Below are 14,704 nucleotides of genomic sequence, written 5' to 3'. Positions count from 1 at the left end.
GTTGATTTATTTTTGAAGCTTCTCTCCTCAGTCCCTGGATGGCCATCTTCTCCCTGTGTCTTTGCGTGGTCTTCTGTCTGTACCTGTGTATGCCTTAATCTTGTCTTATAAGGACACTAGTTATATTTAATTAGTGCCCACCCTAATGACCTCGTTTCAACTTAATTACCTTTTTCAAGATCCTGTCTTCAAACGTCACATTCGAGGTACTGGGGGGGTTAAGACACCAACATATGAGTTGGGGGTGGGGGGACACAATTCAGCTCATTATACTCCTTAAAGGAGTCTCAAATAGATACACATTTCCTGCAGGCATCACCTAGAAGGGGCATCACTGGATATGCTCTCCAGTTTGTCTTACTAACACTGCCGCTGTCACCATGAAGCAATAGTGTACGTCCTCTAGGATGGTCTGAAAAATTGGCAGGTTGGGGGTGGGGGATTTGGAGTCAGCCGGTTTGCAATGAGGATGCTATGATTTGGGACCCTAGGCTGTGGGCAGCATGAGGCCACGGGGGGCCTAGGTGGTTATGGGATAAGGAGAGAAGTTCAGGGCAAGCTGCTTAAAGTAGGCAGTGGGACACTAAAATAGGAAGTTTGCGGTGACCTGCTTTCTGTGCACCATGGTTCTGCCCATTATTGAAAAGCATCTTGCTTTAGCTGCTCGATCACACACAAAGTCTATAAGAATGGCCTCAAGGTCAAATATATGTAAGAAAATTGGGTGATTTATATTTCAAGAGTGACTGCGTCTTTGTATACCTGCTATTCAATGTGATGTAAAAGAACCTCGGTGTCTATTTTTAGCCTAGGCTTGGGTTAAAAAAACCTGACTTGATGTGTACCTTACCCAGAAGGGGATGGGTATTGTGCACTGAATGTATGTCCCTTGATCTTAAACCCAGTCTCTGAAGCTAACTGATTCCATTGTGACATCGTAGACAACAGACCCCGCTGGTGCATGTGGTTTGGTGTCTTCAGTTGATTCAACCATGGCGGAAGATAATGGAGTGTTAGAGCTTCGTGTTTCCTGTCGCTTTCATCTTCTGAGGCCAGTAACAATTTGGGGCGCCGTACAACAGTGAGGTTGATTCAAGCAAAAGGGAGCAAGATGGAATATAGGGAGTCTGAGCTGTGTTGTTGATTTATTCAGCTGTGCCAGAGTCTACAAGTTGCCTTCCCAAATTCCATTTGCAACTTCTTTTTTAGCAACAGAATCTTTAGTCCTTAACTAATTTGGATTTAAATAAAATAAAATAAAATAAAATAAAATAAAATAAAATAAAATAAAATAAAAACACCTTTAGTCCTGTTAAAAATTACACTTGGGACACCGGGGTGGCTCAGTCAGTTGGGCATCCAACTTCGGCTCAGGTCATGATCTCATAGTTGTGAGTTCAAGCCCCGCATCGGGCTCTGTACTGACCGCTCAGAGCCTGGAGCCTGCTTCAGATTCTGTGTCTCCCTCTCTCTCTGCCCCTCTCCAACTCACATTCTGTCTCTCTCTGTCTCAAAAATAAACATAAAAAAACAAACAAAAAAACCCCACAAAAAACTATGCTTGCTTGCCTCCATTCCAGCCAAGTGTGGTCACATGATGATGATATCCTACCCATAGAGTGTAAGTGTTTGGAAAATTCCAGAAAGGCCATTCAAAATGGGGGGCACACATTCTTTTGCTCTTTCTCCTTCCATCCCCCTTCTAGTCTTGAATGTGATGGCTGGAGTGCCAGCAGCCATCTTGGACCAGGAAGTGATCTTGAAAGCAGAAGCCCAACCTAGGATTATAGAACAAGAAGACAGATTGAGCACAGGCCCTGGAGAACCCAAAGAGCTGTTATACATGTACTAGTATGGGCAGACTTTCAAAAAACCCATTTTTAATACAGAAGAAAACAAGCACTTCTGTCTTAAGATATTGCTATTTTTTCTTTTATATGCTGTCAAACTGAATTCTTTTTTTAAAAAATATTTATTTTTGGTGAAGCGCAAATGGGGGAGGGGCAGAGAGAGGGGGACAGAGGATCTGAAGGGGGCTATATGCTGACAGGCTGACAGCAGCAAGCCCAATGTGGGACATGAACTCACGACCTGCACGAGATCATGACCTGAGTTGAAGTCGGATGCTCAACCGACTGAGCCGCCCAGGTGCCCCAAACCTGATTCTTAATGAAGCTTGGGTACCCATTAAAATTGTCTAGGGAATGTATTTAAATATACTACTGCCTGGGCCCTACCCCCTGAGATTCTGATTTTATTGGTCTGGCAAAAAAGACAAGTGTTGTTCTTAAAAAGCGCCCTTAGGTGATTCTCATGTGTGACCTGGGGTTGGGAACCACTGTCTTCACTTACACTCTAAGTAACTACTGTGTTTTAAGAATTGTGATTTCTTTCTCTTTTTTTTTTAAATGTTTATTTATTTTTCAGAGACAGAGCACCAGGTGGGGAGGGGCAGAGAGAGAGGGGGACAGAGGATCCAAGCCTGATGTGGGGCTTGAACTCACAAACTGTGAGATCTTGACCTGAGCCGAAGTTGGACATGCCACCGACTGAGCCACCCAGGCGCCCCAAGAATTGTGATTTCTGATATCACTGGGGCAGTTGTTCTATTTCTGTAGCTCTGTTAGGGAAAGGAACAATACTAGGGATAATCTGAAAGAGAACTAATTTGAAACAATTTTGGAGACTGGGATGATAATACAGATATGGACATACTCCGAGAGCCCATAAAGCATCATCACAATGCAGTATCTGTGATGGCTACACAATGTGCCTTTATTTCTGAGGAAAGAGTGAAACTGTAGCCCTCCACACTTCCTTTCCTTTTACCAAATCTAACCATGCTTCCCCTGGGGATTACGAGGAATTTAGCAACAGAGTGCAGGGGGGTAAATACATTCCTTTAAAGCTGAGCTGGATTGAGGGAGAACAAGGGCAGCTTTCGATTTTTATTTTCCATTAATACTATTGATGCTTAGGTCTCTGAGGAGAATTAATGGGGATAAAATCCCAACCTAATTTCTCAGAATATCAGTTACAACTATTTGACAATGAATTCTCCCTTGTTAATAGTGTTTAGTTCTGATCCTTTTTTCAAGGTCATAAGACTGCTGACCCCTAGTTTTATTTCACAATTCATACCATAAAGATAGTGATTTATATAGATCACTGATATTCCTGACTTTGTGTTTGTCAGCAGCAAGATCAGTTTTTGTCTTGTGGTAAGAGAAGTTTCAGGGGCGAAGAGGATGTCAACACTCCCCTTCCTCCCAATTTCTTCTGAGTTATTTGCTATAAATTTTCAACAAGAAATTCAAGAGTGAGAAGTGAATAACCAAGCAGTGTGTGTGATCAATTTGACTGTGAATGATGAAGAAAGTTAACATACTGTGTTTTATTCTTTTTTTTAAGTTTATTTCCTTTGAGTGAGAGAGAGAGACACAGAGCAAGTGGGGGAGGGGCAGAGAGAGAGAGGGAGAGAGAGAGAATTCCAAGCAGGTTCTGTACTTTATCCCTTGGGTAAATTCCTAGCAGTGCTACTGCTGGGTCATAGGGTAGGTCTATTTTTAATTTTTTGAGGAACCTCCACACTGTTTTCCAGAGCGGCTGCACCAATTTGCATTCCCACCAACAGTGCAAGAGGGTTCCCGTTTCTCCACATCCTCACCAGCATCTATAGTCTCCTGATTTGTTCATTTTGGCCACTCTGACTGGCATAAGGTGATATCTGAGTATGGTTTTGATTTGTATTTCCCTGATGAGGAGCGACATTGAGCATCTTTTCATGTGCCTGTTGGCCATCTGGATGTCTTCTTTAGAGAAGTGTCTATTCATGTTTTCTGCCCATTTCTTCACTGGGTTATTTGTTTTTCGGGTGTGGAGTTTGGTGAGCTCTTTATAGATTTTGGATACTGGCCCTTTGTCCGATATGTCATTTGCAAATATCTTTTCCCATTCTGTTGGTTGCCTTTTAGTTTTGTTGGTTGTTTCCTTTGCTGTGCAGAAGCTTTTTATCTTCATAAGGTCCCAGTAGTTCATTTTTGCTTTTAATTCCCTTGCCTTTGGGGATGTGTCAAGTAAGAAATTGCTACAGCTGAGGTCAGAGAGGTCTTTTCCTGCTTTCTCCTCTAGGGTTTTCATGGTTTCCTGCCTCACATTCAGGTCCTTTATCCATTCTGAGTTTATTTTTGTGAATGGTGTGAGAAAGTGTTAAAGAAATTTTTTATGTTTATTTTTGAGAGAGAGAGAGACAGAGTGTGAGCAGGGGAGGGGCAGAGAGAGAGGGCGATAAGAGAATCCGAAGCAGGTTCCAGGCTCTGAGCTGTCAGCACAGAGCCCCATGTGAAGCTCAAACCCATAGACCACGAGATCATGACCTGAGCTGAAGTCAAACGCTTAACCGACTGAGCCACCCAGGGGCCCCTTAAATATTTTATTTTTAAGTCATTTGTACACCCACCGTTGAGATCGAACTCACAACCCTGAGACCAAGAGTCACGTGCTTTACCGATTGAGCTAGTCAGGCATGTCCCAAACTCATTTTATGAGGCCAGTATTACCCTGCTACCAAAGGCAGGTAAGGACACTACAAGAAAAAAAAAAACACAGGCCCAAATCCTTGATGAATATAGATGCATAAATCATCAAAATATGAGCAGACTGAATTCAGCAGTGCATTAAAAGCCACATGAACAAGTGGGATTTATTCCTGGGATGCAGGGATGTTTCAACATACAGAAATCAATCAATGTGATACACCACAGTAATAGAATGAAAGACAAAAATCAATTATAATCTCAATACACAGAAATTGACAAAATGCAACATCCTTTCATTATAAAGACTTTCACCAAATTAGGTATAGAAGGAATGTGCTTCAACATAATAAAGGCCATATATGACGGCTTCACAGGTAACATCATACTCAATAATGAAAAGCTGATAGCTTTTCCTCTAAGCTCAGTAATGTAACAATGACATTCATTCTTAACACTTCTATTTAACATAGTTGGAAGTCCTAGCCAGAGCAATCAGGCAAAAAAAATAAATAAATAAAAATAAATCAATAAAAATTCTTGGATAGGAAGAAATAAAATTATCTGTGCAGAAAATCATAAAGAGTCCATCAAAAAATAGGACTAGCAACAAATTCAGTAAAGTTGCTGGATACAAAATCAGCATACAGAAATCAGTTGCATTTCTATACACTAACCATAAACTATGAAAAGAAATAAAACAATCTCATTCTCAAGAGCACCAAAAACAATAAAATACTTAGGAATACATTTAACTGAGAGGTGAAAGATCTTCACACTGAAAACTTTAAGACTTTGATGAAAGAAACTGAAGAAGACACAGCTAACTGGAAAGATAGCCTATGTTCAGGGATCAGAAGAATTAATACTGTTAAAATGTCCATCCTCTTCAAAGCCATCTATAGATTCAACTCAAATCCCTATCAAAATTCCAATGACATTTTTCACTGAAATTAAAAAAAAATCCTGAAATTTGTATGAAACTGCAAAAGCCCTGAATAGCCAAAGCAGTCCTGAGAAAGCGGAACAAGACCCCTGGCATCACACCCCCTTGCTTCACACCTTTACTACAAACCATGTGGTCTGGGCTTTATAAAAACAGACACATCGATCAGTGGAAGAGAACAGCCCAGAAATAAACCTTCACATGTACACTCAACATTTGACAAGGGAGTCAATAATACTCAATTGGAAAATAATAGGGTTTTCAATAAGGGACTTGGGAAAACAGGATATCCATGTGCAGAAGAATGAAATTGGACCCCTGTCTTACACGCTTGAAATAGATTAAAGATTTAAACCCAAGACCTAAAACCCGCAAAGTCCTAGAAGAAAACATAGGAGAAAAGTTCTTTGTCACTGGTCATGGCAATGACTTTCTGGATATGATACCAGAAGCACAAGCAACAAACACAAAAATTAGTAAGTGGAGCTGTACCAAACTGGGAAGCTGCTTCTTCATGGCAAAAAAAAAAAAAAAAAAAAAAAAAAAACAACCTATGGGAGAAAATATTTGCAAACGAGGCATCTGATAAGAGCTCATACAAAAACCAAAAAAAAAAAAAAAAAAAAAAACCTAAAAACAGTCTGATTAAAAAATGGGCAGAGGAACTGAATAGACATTTCTCCAAAGAAGATGTACAAATGGGCAACAGATACATGAAAAGGTACTCAACGTCACTCATTGTCAGGGAAATGCAAATCAGAACCGCAAGGAATGTCACCTGACACTAGTTAGAAGGGCTGACCTCACACAGACTAATAACAAGTGTTGGTGAGGATGTGGAGAAAAGGCAACCCTCGTGCCCTGTTGGTGGGAATATAAATTGGTGCAAGCACTATGGAAACAGTATGGAGTTTCCTCAAAAAATTAAAAATAGAACTACCGTATAATTCCACAATCCCACTCTTGGGTGTCTATTGAAAGGAATGAAAACAGTATATCAAAGAGATATTTGCATTGCCATGTAGCATCATTGACAATAGCCAAGCTACGGAAACAACCTCATGGCCTATTCATGGATAAATGAATAGAGATGTGAGGTGCACGCGCGCGCACACACACACACACACATAATGAATGTGTTTGGGGGATCTGATATACAGTATGGTGATTATAGTTAAAAATATTGTATTATATACTTGAAAGTTGTTAAGAGAGTAGATCTTTAATGCTCGTGCCATAAAAAAAAGGAATGGTTATGTAAATTAGAGGAGATGTTAGCAGAAGCTACATGGTAATCATTTAGCAATATATAAGTGTATCAAATCAACACATTATGCACCTTAAACTTATACAATATTATATGTCATATACTTAATAAAGCTGGAAAAATGGAAATATATTACTTTAGAAATCTCACTACATTAGTACTTCCAAAAAGCACTACATTTTGTACATAATAGTCTCTCCTCTTCAGACTGTTATTTTGTGGTGAATTGTCATTTAGCAGTTATCTTAAATGTATGAATTTAACAATTTATATTTGTAAAAGCATCCTAATTTTAGCTAATTATTTTTAGGCTGGATTATCCTAATGGAGTTCTGCTCTCATTTATTTATTTGATGTTTATTTATTTTTGAGACAGAGAGAGACAGAGCATGAACGGGGGAGGGTAAGAGAGAGGGAGACACAGAATCTGAAATAGGCTCCAGGCTCTGAGCTGTCAGCACAGAGCCCGACGCGGGGCTCGAACTCACGGACCATGAGATCATGACCTGAGCCGAAGTCGGACGCTTCACCGACTGAGCCACCCAGGCGCCCCTCTGCTGTCTTATTTAAAATGCTCTGGTATCTTATCCCATCACCCAGCAATCATTAGGTTTATTAGTAGCCTAACTTTATGGCTCCTTCAAGATTATATTGTGTACTGTAATAAAAATGCTGACTCATCCTCATATTTGTGTATTTATGTATCTAATGTAATTTATCCCTCCAGAGTCTATCCAGTTAGCAAAACGAGCAAACATTTGAATTATTAAGGGCTGAATAAAATACTTTCTGTTGTGGATCAATTTTTTTTTTTTTTTACTTTGCATTGAATCATCACTTAGTTTTCTTAAAAGGGCAAAAAATCCCAGCAGATCCATAAGCTGGACTTGTACTCCAGGGCATTGCACATTCTTACAGAACGAGATCAGAAATAGAGCAAAGGAATTATGTCATTAGCATTGCCTCTTACAGGGTCTACGAAGGGAATAAAAAGGAGTACGTATTCTTTACCCTGTAAGCAGCAAACTCAGATGTAATTTGGGTTAAAAATATAAATAGGTAAGTTTGATAATTTATTGTTTGAGAGGCTTATTATTATGGAGAAGTAACATATTGCTAACATTCAAACAGGTCTAGTTTGATTGATTGTTCCAGTTTGCTGGGACTGGGAAGTTTTCCGGGACACAGGAATTTCGGTACTAAAACAGGGAAAGTCCTGGGCAAACTTGGGCCAATTCGATCACTATCTGGCTGGTCTGACCCGGGGACCGGCTCTGACATCTCTCTGAGTTCCAAATTAGACCTGTTCTCAGCAATTCCCATCATAATTGTAACCAATAGTATTTGCTAATACTCCGGGGTTTGTAATTGCTTTCCTGATGAGAACCTGGAATCAAAGTGAGGACAGATGTGCGTGCCACACTGCAGAATCTCACCTGATGGTCAGAGTTTAAGGAACAGGTGCCCCTTCTTACCTAAGGCTAGTTGTACTCTTGGACTCGTGTCCAGTCCCTTCCTATCTCCTCAGTGGCCTTTTTCTGTAATTTATCCTACACTCTCCAGGATCTTCTCTTTCACATTTGCTCTTGAACATGCATTAAAAAAAGTATTCGATGAATTCCACATGCCTCTGGGTACCAATTTATCTCATCTTTATAATCAGATAGCTTGACCATCCTGCCTCCTTGCTACCTCCATTTCCTAACCTCTTGCTTGCTTTCCAGCCGATTCCAAGCAGCATTCATTTCTTCCACTTTCTGAAACTTGTCTTATTGAAGTCAATATTGACTTTTAATGTTACTGATCCAGTGGAACCATCTGGTCTTTTCCTTGCTTCAGCTTTTACCAGCATTTGATTCTGTAGTCTTCTCTTGGTTTCTCAGGACTTTCTCTTACTGTGGCTTTCAGGTACTACATTTGCTTGGTCCCTTGGTTTTCCTCCTACCTCTCTGGCTATTTCTTTTTTTATCTTTCACTATTTTTTTTTTCTTTGTTATCTCTTTCTCCTTTATTCACTAGTGCCCCCAAGGGGTTAGGTTCTAAGTCCTTTTCACCTCAGACTTGAATTACTCTGTAGATTATACCGTTACCATCCATGGCTTCAATAAATAAGCAGACACTCCTAAATTGGTATTTTCATACACCTCTTGTCAAGAGCCTACTAGTTGTTTTCACTTGTATATCCTACCTTGAATTCATTGTGCTTAAATATGAACTTGGCTTTATCCACCCAGTTGCTCTTATCAGAAACATGGAGGTCAGCACTGAGTTCTTGAACTTTCATTACTCTTAACAGATATAACAACAAGTTCAAGTACTGAGTTCAGAACTTTCAGTTCTATTAATCCCCTAGTTCTGTCAATTCTATTTTTTTAAAATGTTTATTTTTGAGAGGGAGAGAGAGAGAGAGAGAGAGAGCGAGCAGGGGAGGAGCAGAGAGAGAGGGAGACAAAGAATCTGAGGTAGGCTCCAGGCTCCGAACTGTCAGCACAAAGCCTAATGCAGGGCTCGGACTCATGAACCATGAGATCACGAACTGAGCCAAAGTCAGATGCTTAACCAACTGAGCCACCCAGGCACCCCAGTCAATCGTATTTCTTAATAATGGTGAAGCTGTTTACTTTTCTCCAACCCCATTGCTACCACCAGTCTCATTTCTCACCTGGACTACTGAAACAGATTCTTACCTAGAAGCACCTATATTAAATTTCGCTTCTGTTCAACCAATTTCTACACTGCAGTCGGGGTGCTATTTAAAAAGTAAAGATCTGGTGAAGTGAAGCTGTTTACAAAGGCTTCCCATGGGTTTTTAGTTCAACGTTTAAGCCTGGAAATTCCTTCTCGATCATCTGGTCTAATCTCAAAGCACTCTTCCTTAACTTCTCTATAATCCAGCCCCATTGAATAATTCTATACATTCTTCAAATGCACCAGGGTTTTTTTTTGCCCCCCGCCCTTTAAATATGCAGTTTTCTCTGCCTTGAAACACTTTTTCATTTTATAACTCTATTTACTTTAGTATTTATTTCCTGGATCTTATTTATATCTAGGTCCCAGTTTAAAGGTCATTTCCATAGGGAGGTCTCTCCTCACCCCCATGGACCAGTATCTCAACCGTGGCTCCACAATAGAATCACCTGGGGACATGTTAAAATACCAATGATCCGCTTTACCTGTGCTGGGATAGGGTGTGAATCAGAATTACCTAGAGGTCTTGTTAAAACCACCAGGTAGCTCTGATGCTGCCTTCATGAGAACCACACTTGGAAACCATTGCTCCAAATTAGACTAAATTTGGGCTCCAGCCAAGTGCCTCTGTAGTATCTGCATCTCTTAGCATGGCACTCAAACGTTTTATTATGATCACTTTTAAGAAATGATCTTTTCTGCTAGAAAGGAAAGACAATTCTCTCTTTGTGAAGTGAAGCTCTCTGGCTTTCTTGTTTACCTTTGTATCCCTAGGGTCTAGCACTGTGCCTGCCACACAAGGATTTGCTCAGTATTTGTTGAATGAATGAATAAAAGGCTATGTTTGAGTAAGAAGGTGGTATCTAGATGATCTACAACTCAAGGCAATAATAATATAGAGATAAAGCTGACGTTTTCTATTACCTATCTTTAACTTGTTTCTAGTTTATTTTTGGTTTTCATCCAAAATCTTATTGAGGGCAGTGCCTTGAGATGTCTATATTCTAATTCTTCTTTCTTAAAAAGCTTATTCATTTATTTTACAAGGGGGGAGAGAGAGAGATAGAGAGAGGGAGAGGGAGAAAGAGAGAGAGAGAGAGAGAGAGAGAGAGAGAGAGAGAGAGAGAGAGAGAGAGAATGAGAATCCCAGGCAGGCTCCACACTGTCAGCACAGTGCCTGATGTGTGGCTCGAACTCACTAACCGTGAGAGCATGATCTGAGCCAAAAGCATGAGTCAGATGCTTAATCAACTGAGGCACTCAGGTGCCCCTATTCTAATTCTCCTTCTTATTGCCACCGCTACATTACTCTTAACAGATATAAGAAACAACAAGTGAATATATTTTGGCTGATTGGGGTGCAGGACAATTCCATGAAGATCCGACACGCAATTGTGCTGTGTACATGTGTGTGCTCACATGTTTGTGTGTATGGTGGTGTATAATTTACAAATGACTTAGAGTAGAAGAGAAAGAAGACCAGAAATTGTGCCTTGGATAGAGCTCCACTGCCAAAAATTTAATTCTCTAGAATCGACCAAGCAGAAACTTTCTTCAGCCCCAGTAGGGTTGTAGAAATGGTGTTTTGGGGAATGTTCTGAACTGGATTAAATTCCTTTTACTGCTTGCACACTATCTCGAATTTTGTTTTAAGTTTGATTTATTTTGAGAGAGAGAGAAAGAGCACAAGAGCAGGGGAGGATCCGAGGGAGAGGAAGAGAGAGAATCTGAAGCAGCATCATGCCCAGTGAGTATGGAGCTTGACTCGAGGCTGGATCCCACGACCACGAGATCACGACCTGAGCCAGTATCAAGTCGGACGCTTAGCTGACTGAGCCACCAAAGCGCCCCCACACTATCTTGAATTTTCTATTTCTTGAGTCATATCAAAGATCAGCACAAATCATAGTTTGTATTTATAAGATACCATATGCTTATTTATTTTACATGTATTGAATATTTACTATATGAAGTATAATCCTAGAAATGAAAGACATTTTCTGCCTTCATTCACAGCTTAGGATGGGAGACATGCAAATCAGTGCTTAAAATACGGTGAGTAAGTGCTGTGGTAGAGTATGTAAAGACGACCTTGGAATATCCAAGTCCCCCTCCCAGACAAGTGGGGACCTGCTCTATTGCATTTCAGTAAGGGTATTAGCATGGGAGTTGTGGAAGGGGTACTTAATACAAGTTATCTCTTGTCTGTGGGGGTATATCTAGGGATACATGCTGGCTCCTTACATGCAGACTTGTTTAAAGAAATTCCAGATAAAGAGGCTTATTGGACTGTTCAGTTCTTAGGGATTCATGCATGACATTCACAAAACTATGCACACTGGGAAATGTGCAGCATTTTCCATATGGACATGAATCTTCTAAAGGGAGAACTCATAGCTTTCTCCTTTCTCAAAAGGGTCTATGATTTCCACAGGGATTAGAACCATTTCTCTATTGTGTAAGCTGATGGAGAAGATGAATTGGTAAAGAAATGATCCTGTGGGGGCATCTGGCTGGCTCAGTGGGTAGAGCATGTGACTATTAATCTCAGGGTCATGAGTTCCAGACTATGTTGGGTGGAGAGTTTACTTAAAAAGAAAAAAAAAAGTGATCCTGTGCTTAAGAGTTCCTGGAGGGATTTCCTTAGGACTTTCCCCATAAATACAGAAGTTATCTGTAATAGATGATACATTAAAAAGTATTTTAAAATCAAGCTATACTTGCCTATACTGGAGTATCCCAGTAAAAAACAAAAAACAAAAAAAACCTTGGATTGAATTATTCTGTAAACCGAAAAATTTAAGGAAAACATTTTTCTGTATTCATAAGTTCTATATATAACCTTCCTATTGAGATATCCATGGTGATGCCATTACAGCCACCATGACTACTGTCCCAAGGAATTCTAAGAGTTATCATTTCATTTGTATTTACCACATGCCAGAGGTTCTAGATATTTTTTAAAAATGTTTTATTTATTTATTTTTGAGGGGGGGGAGGGAGGGAAGGAGAGAGAAAACACAAGCAGTGGAGGGGCGGAGAGAGAGGGGGACAGAATCTGAAGCAGGCTCCAGGCTCTGAGATGTCAGCAGAGTCTGTTGTGGGGCTCAAATCCACGAACCATGAGATCATGACCTGAGCTTGAAGTTGGACACTTAACCGACTGAGCCACCCAGGTGCCCCTCTAGATGTGTTTTCTGATTTTTACAACTACACATGGCAGTCATTATCTGTATTTTTTGGGTGAGGAGATCAAGGCTCAAAGAGGTTAGAAAAATGTAGTCTCGACGAGACAGCTTGTATTTAGTAGAGCCAAGATCTGAACACTGCATTGGCAGATTCAAAAGTCTATGTTCTTTTCATAGCATGATACTGACTTACTTTATGGTAATGTGGTTTACTCAAGGTGTTTCTGATTTTAAATAACTGAAGTAAATTTGAACTAGCTTTAACAAAAACGGGCAATTTGCTTTAAGGACCAGGAGTGTCTTGAGGAATTCAAAGATAGGAATGCAAGTGGCTTCTGGAAGGAACTGGAACTGAGAAGTGGAAAGCCATCATTCTTTCTCTGACTCTTACGTTACCTCCTCTATTGCATCTCCTTTATTGTGCTTTCTCTGGATTTTTCTGTAGCTCACATAGATGATAGAATATGGCTGTGGCACGGCTTCAACCAAGTGCAGAGATTAGCTGTTCCTAAATCCGAATTCTGAATTCCTGGCAGAGAGAATCTGATTGGCTCTGCTGCAGACAGACATCTATTCTGGGTCCAGTCAGCTTTAACCAAGGAGGCAGAATTACATCGTCCAGACATGACTGCCATGGGATTTGAAGGCAACATCCTTTACTGGTAGGAATGTTTAACTCTTGTCTTTTCCCACTCATCTGGTTTGACTACAGCCCATTCTGGGTACTCTAATTATTACATGGAGAAGTCTAAGAGTCCCTCTACTCCAGGTTTGACCCAAGGTTATAGCTCTTTGAAGAGAAAAGAAGTCTATGACAGACTTGGCTGATGTGTTGTTATGTCAATTTTTCCCCCTTTTGAAGTACATCACGTCATTATTGTCCCTCCAGTCTTGTTCCTTATACCTTAATTGCCTTTCCACACACACATACATGCGCGTGCACACACACACACACACACACACACACACACACACACACACAACTCACTCACACAGGAATACCATTGCAGTATCTGCTCAGAAGAAATCATCTGCCATCGGAGTTCACCTTTTGCCCTGGGCTACAGTACAGCAAACTACTGACTTTCTTTGCCAACATAAAGTGAATAAAACCCTCTCCCAAACTGTTGCCCTTATTATCTCTTTATGATAATGTTGAGAGCCCTTTCCCCTATAGTCGCCACCTATCTAGAAATGGGTCCAGTTACTTTCATTAGGCACAGTGGGAAGAAATTCACCTGGGGCTCTTAGGAACAAATGGTCCAGGTCGTTTCTCAACTGAAGGAGCTTCTAAGGAAGGAGGTCAAATAGAATCACCCAGTTATAGACACCTATACTTTCTATATTCTTCTGCAGCTGTGAGGAGAAACTCAAGGGGAAAAATTTATTGTTACATTTTCTGGTAAGTGACCCAAACTAATGAATGCTAAGTGTTCCAAAAGTTTGTTTGTGGGTCAGTTGTTTAGAACTTAGAACTCATTTTACTATGGAAACGATATTATACTTGGTAGTTTACATTTCTAGCCATACGGTAAATGATCATTTGGTCTACAACATAGCTGAAATGCTAATTATTATCTCATAATTTACTTGCTCTTAAAATTGGGGTCTGGACTCTTTTGTGTCTAAAGCCTTGACTTCATTAGCTTCCCGAATACTAGTTCTCCTGAACTTCTCTAAAATTCGATATTCTCTGGAACCTTCACTTCCTCTCACTCTAAACGAGGTAGAGAGAAACCATGGAGGCATGCAAGTGATGGCTTGAGGGTGGCTCCACGTATTGAAAGATGCAGGTGTACTAGATGTCACAAAAGGAAGGATAGGAGTAGAGAGTAGAGAGTTTAATGTCCTTAGTGACTCCTCTCAAAAGGATAAGGGAGTCAGGGGAGGAGGACCAGGGAGAGAAGAGTGACTGACTGCCACATTTGATAAATAGGTATTGTTGTGAGTGCCTGTGTGTAAAATATTTATTAACTTTTTCTTTCTTGCATGTCTTCTTTGAGTTTTTTTTTCCCCCTCGAGTAGCCTACAAAAAATTCATGACGAATTCTACAGCATTCCCCATTTGTTTAGCTGAATC

The 14,704-nt window shown here is 40.3% G+C and overlaps 1 protein-coding gene across 2 annotated transcripts in view; it reads left to right on the top strand.

Annotated features, from left to right (window-relative positions):
* RNF144B (ring finger protein 144B) overlaps positions 1–14,704 on the top strand; it is a 182,005-nt gene that overhangs the window by 65,618 nt on the left and 101,683 nt on the right. Inside the window, exon 1 of one of the 2 annotated variants that reach the window (XM_086706156.1) lies at positions 13,161–13,286. The exons of the other annotated variant lie outside the window; for it this stretch is intronic. The gene's annotated coding sequence lies outside the window, so the exon portion shown is untranslated. Of the gene's footprint in view, positions 1–13,160; positions 13,287–14,704 lie in introns of those variants that run through there. 2 annotated transcript variants of the gene reach the window in all.

This window comes from Puma concolor, chromosome B2, assembly GCF_028749965.1.
Source record: "Puma concolor isolate L17-30 chromosome B2, mPumCon1.1.hap2, whole genome shotgun sequence".
NCBI lineage: Eukaryota > Metazoa > Chordata > Mammalia > Carnivora > Felidae > Puma > Puma concolor.
Note: the sequence above shows the minus strand (reverse complement) of the source record. Positions and strands in the feature narration are given on the sequence as shown.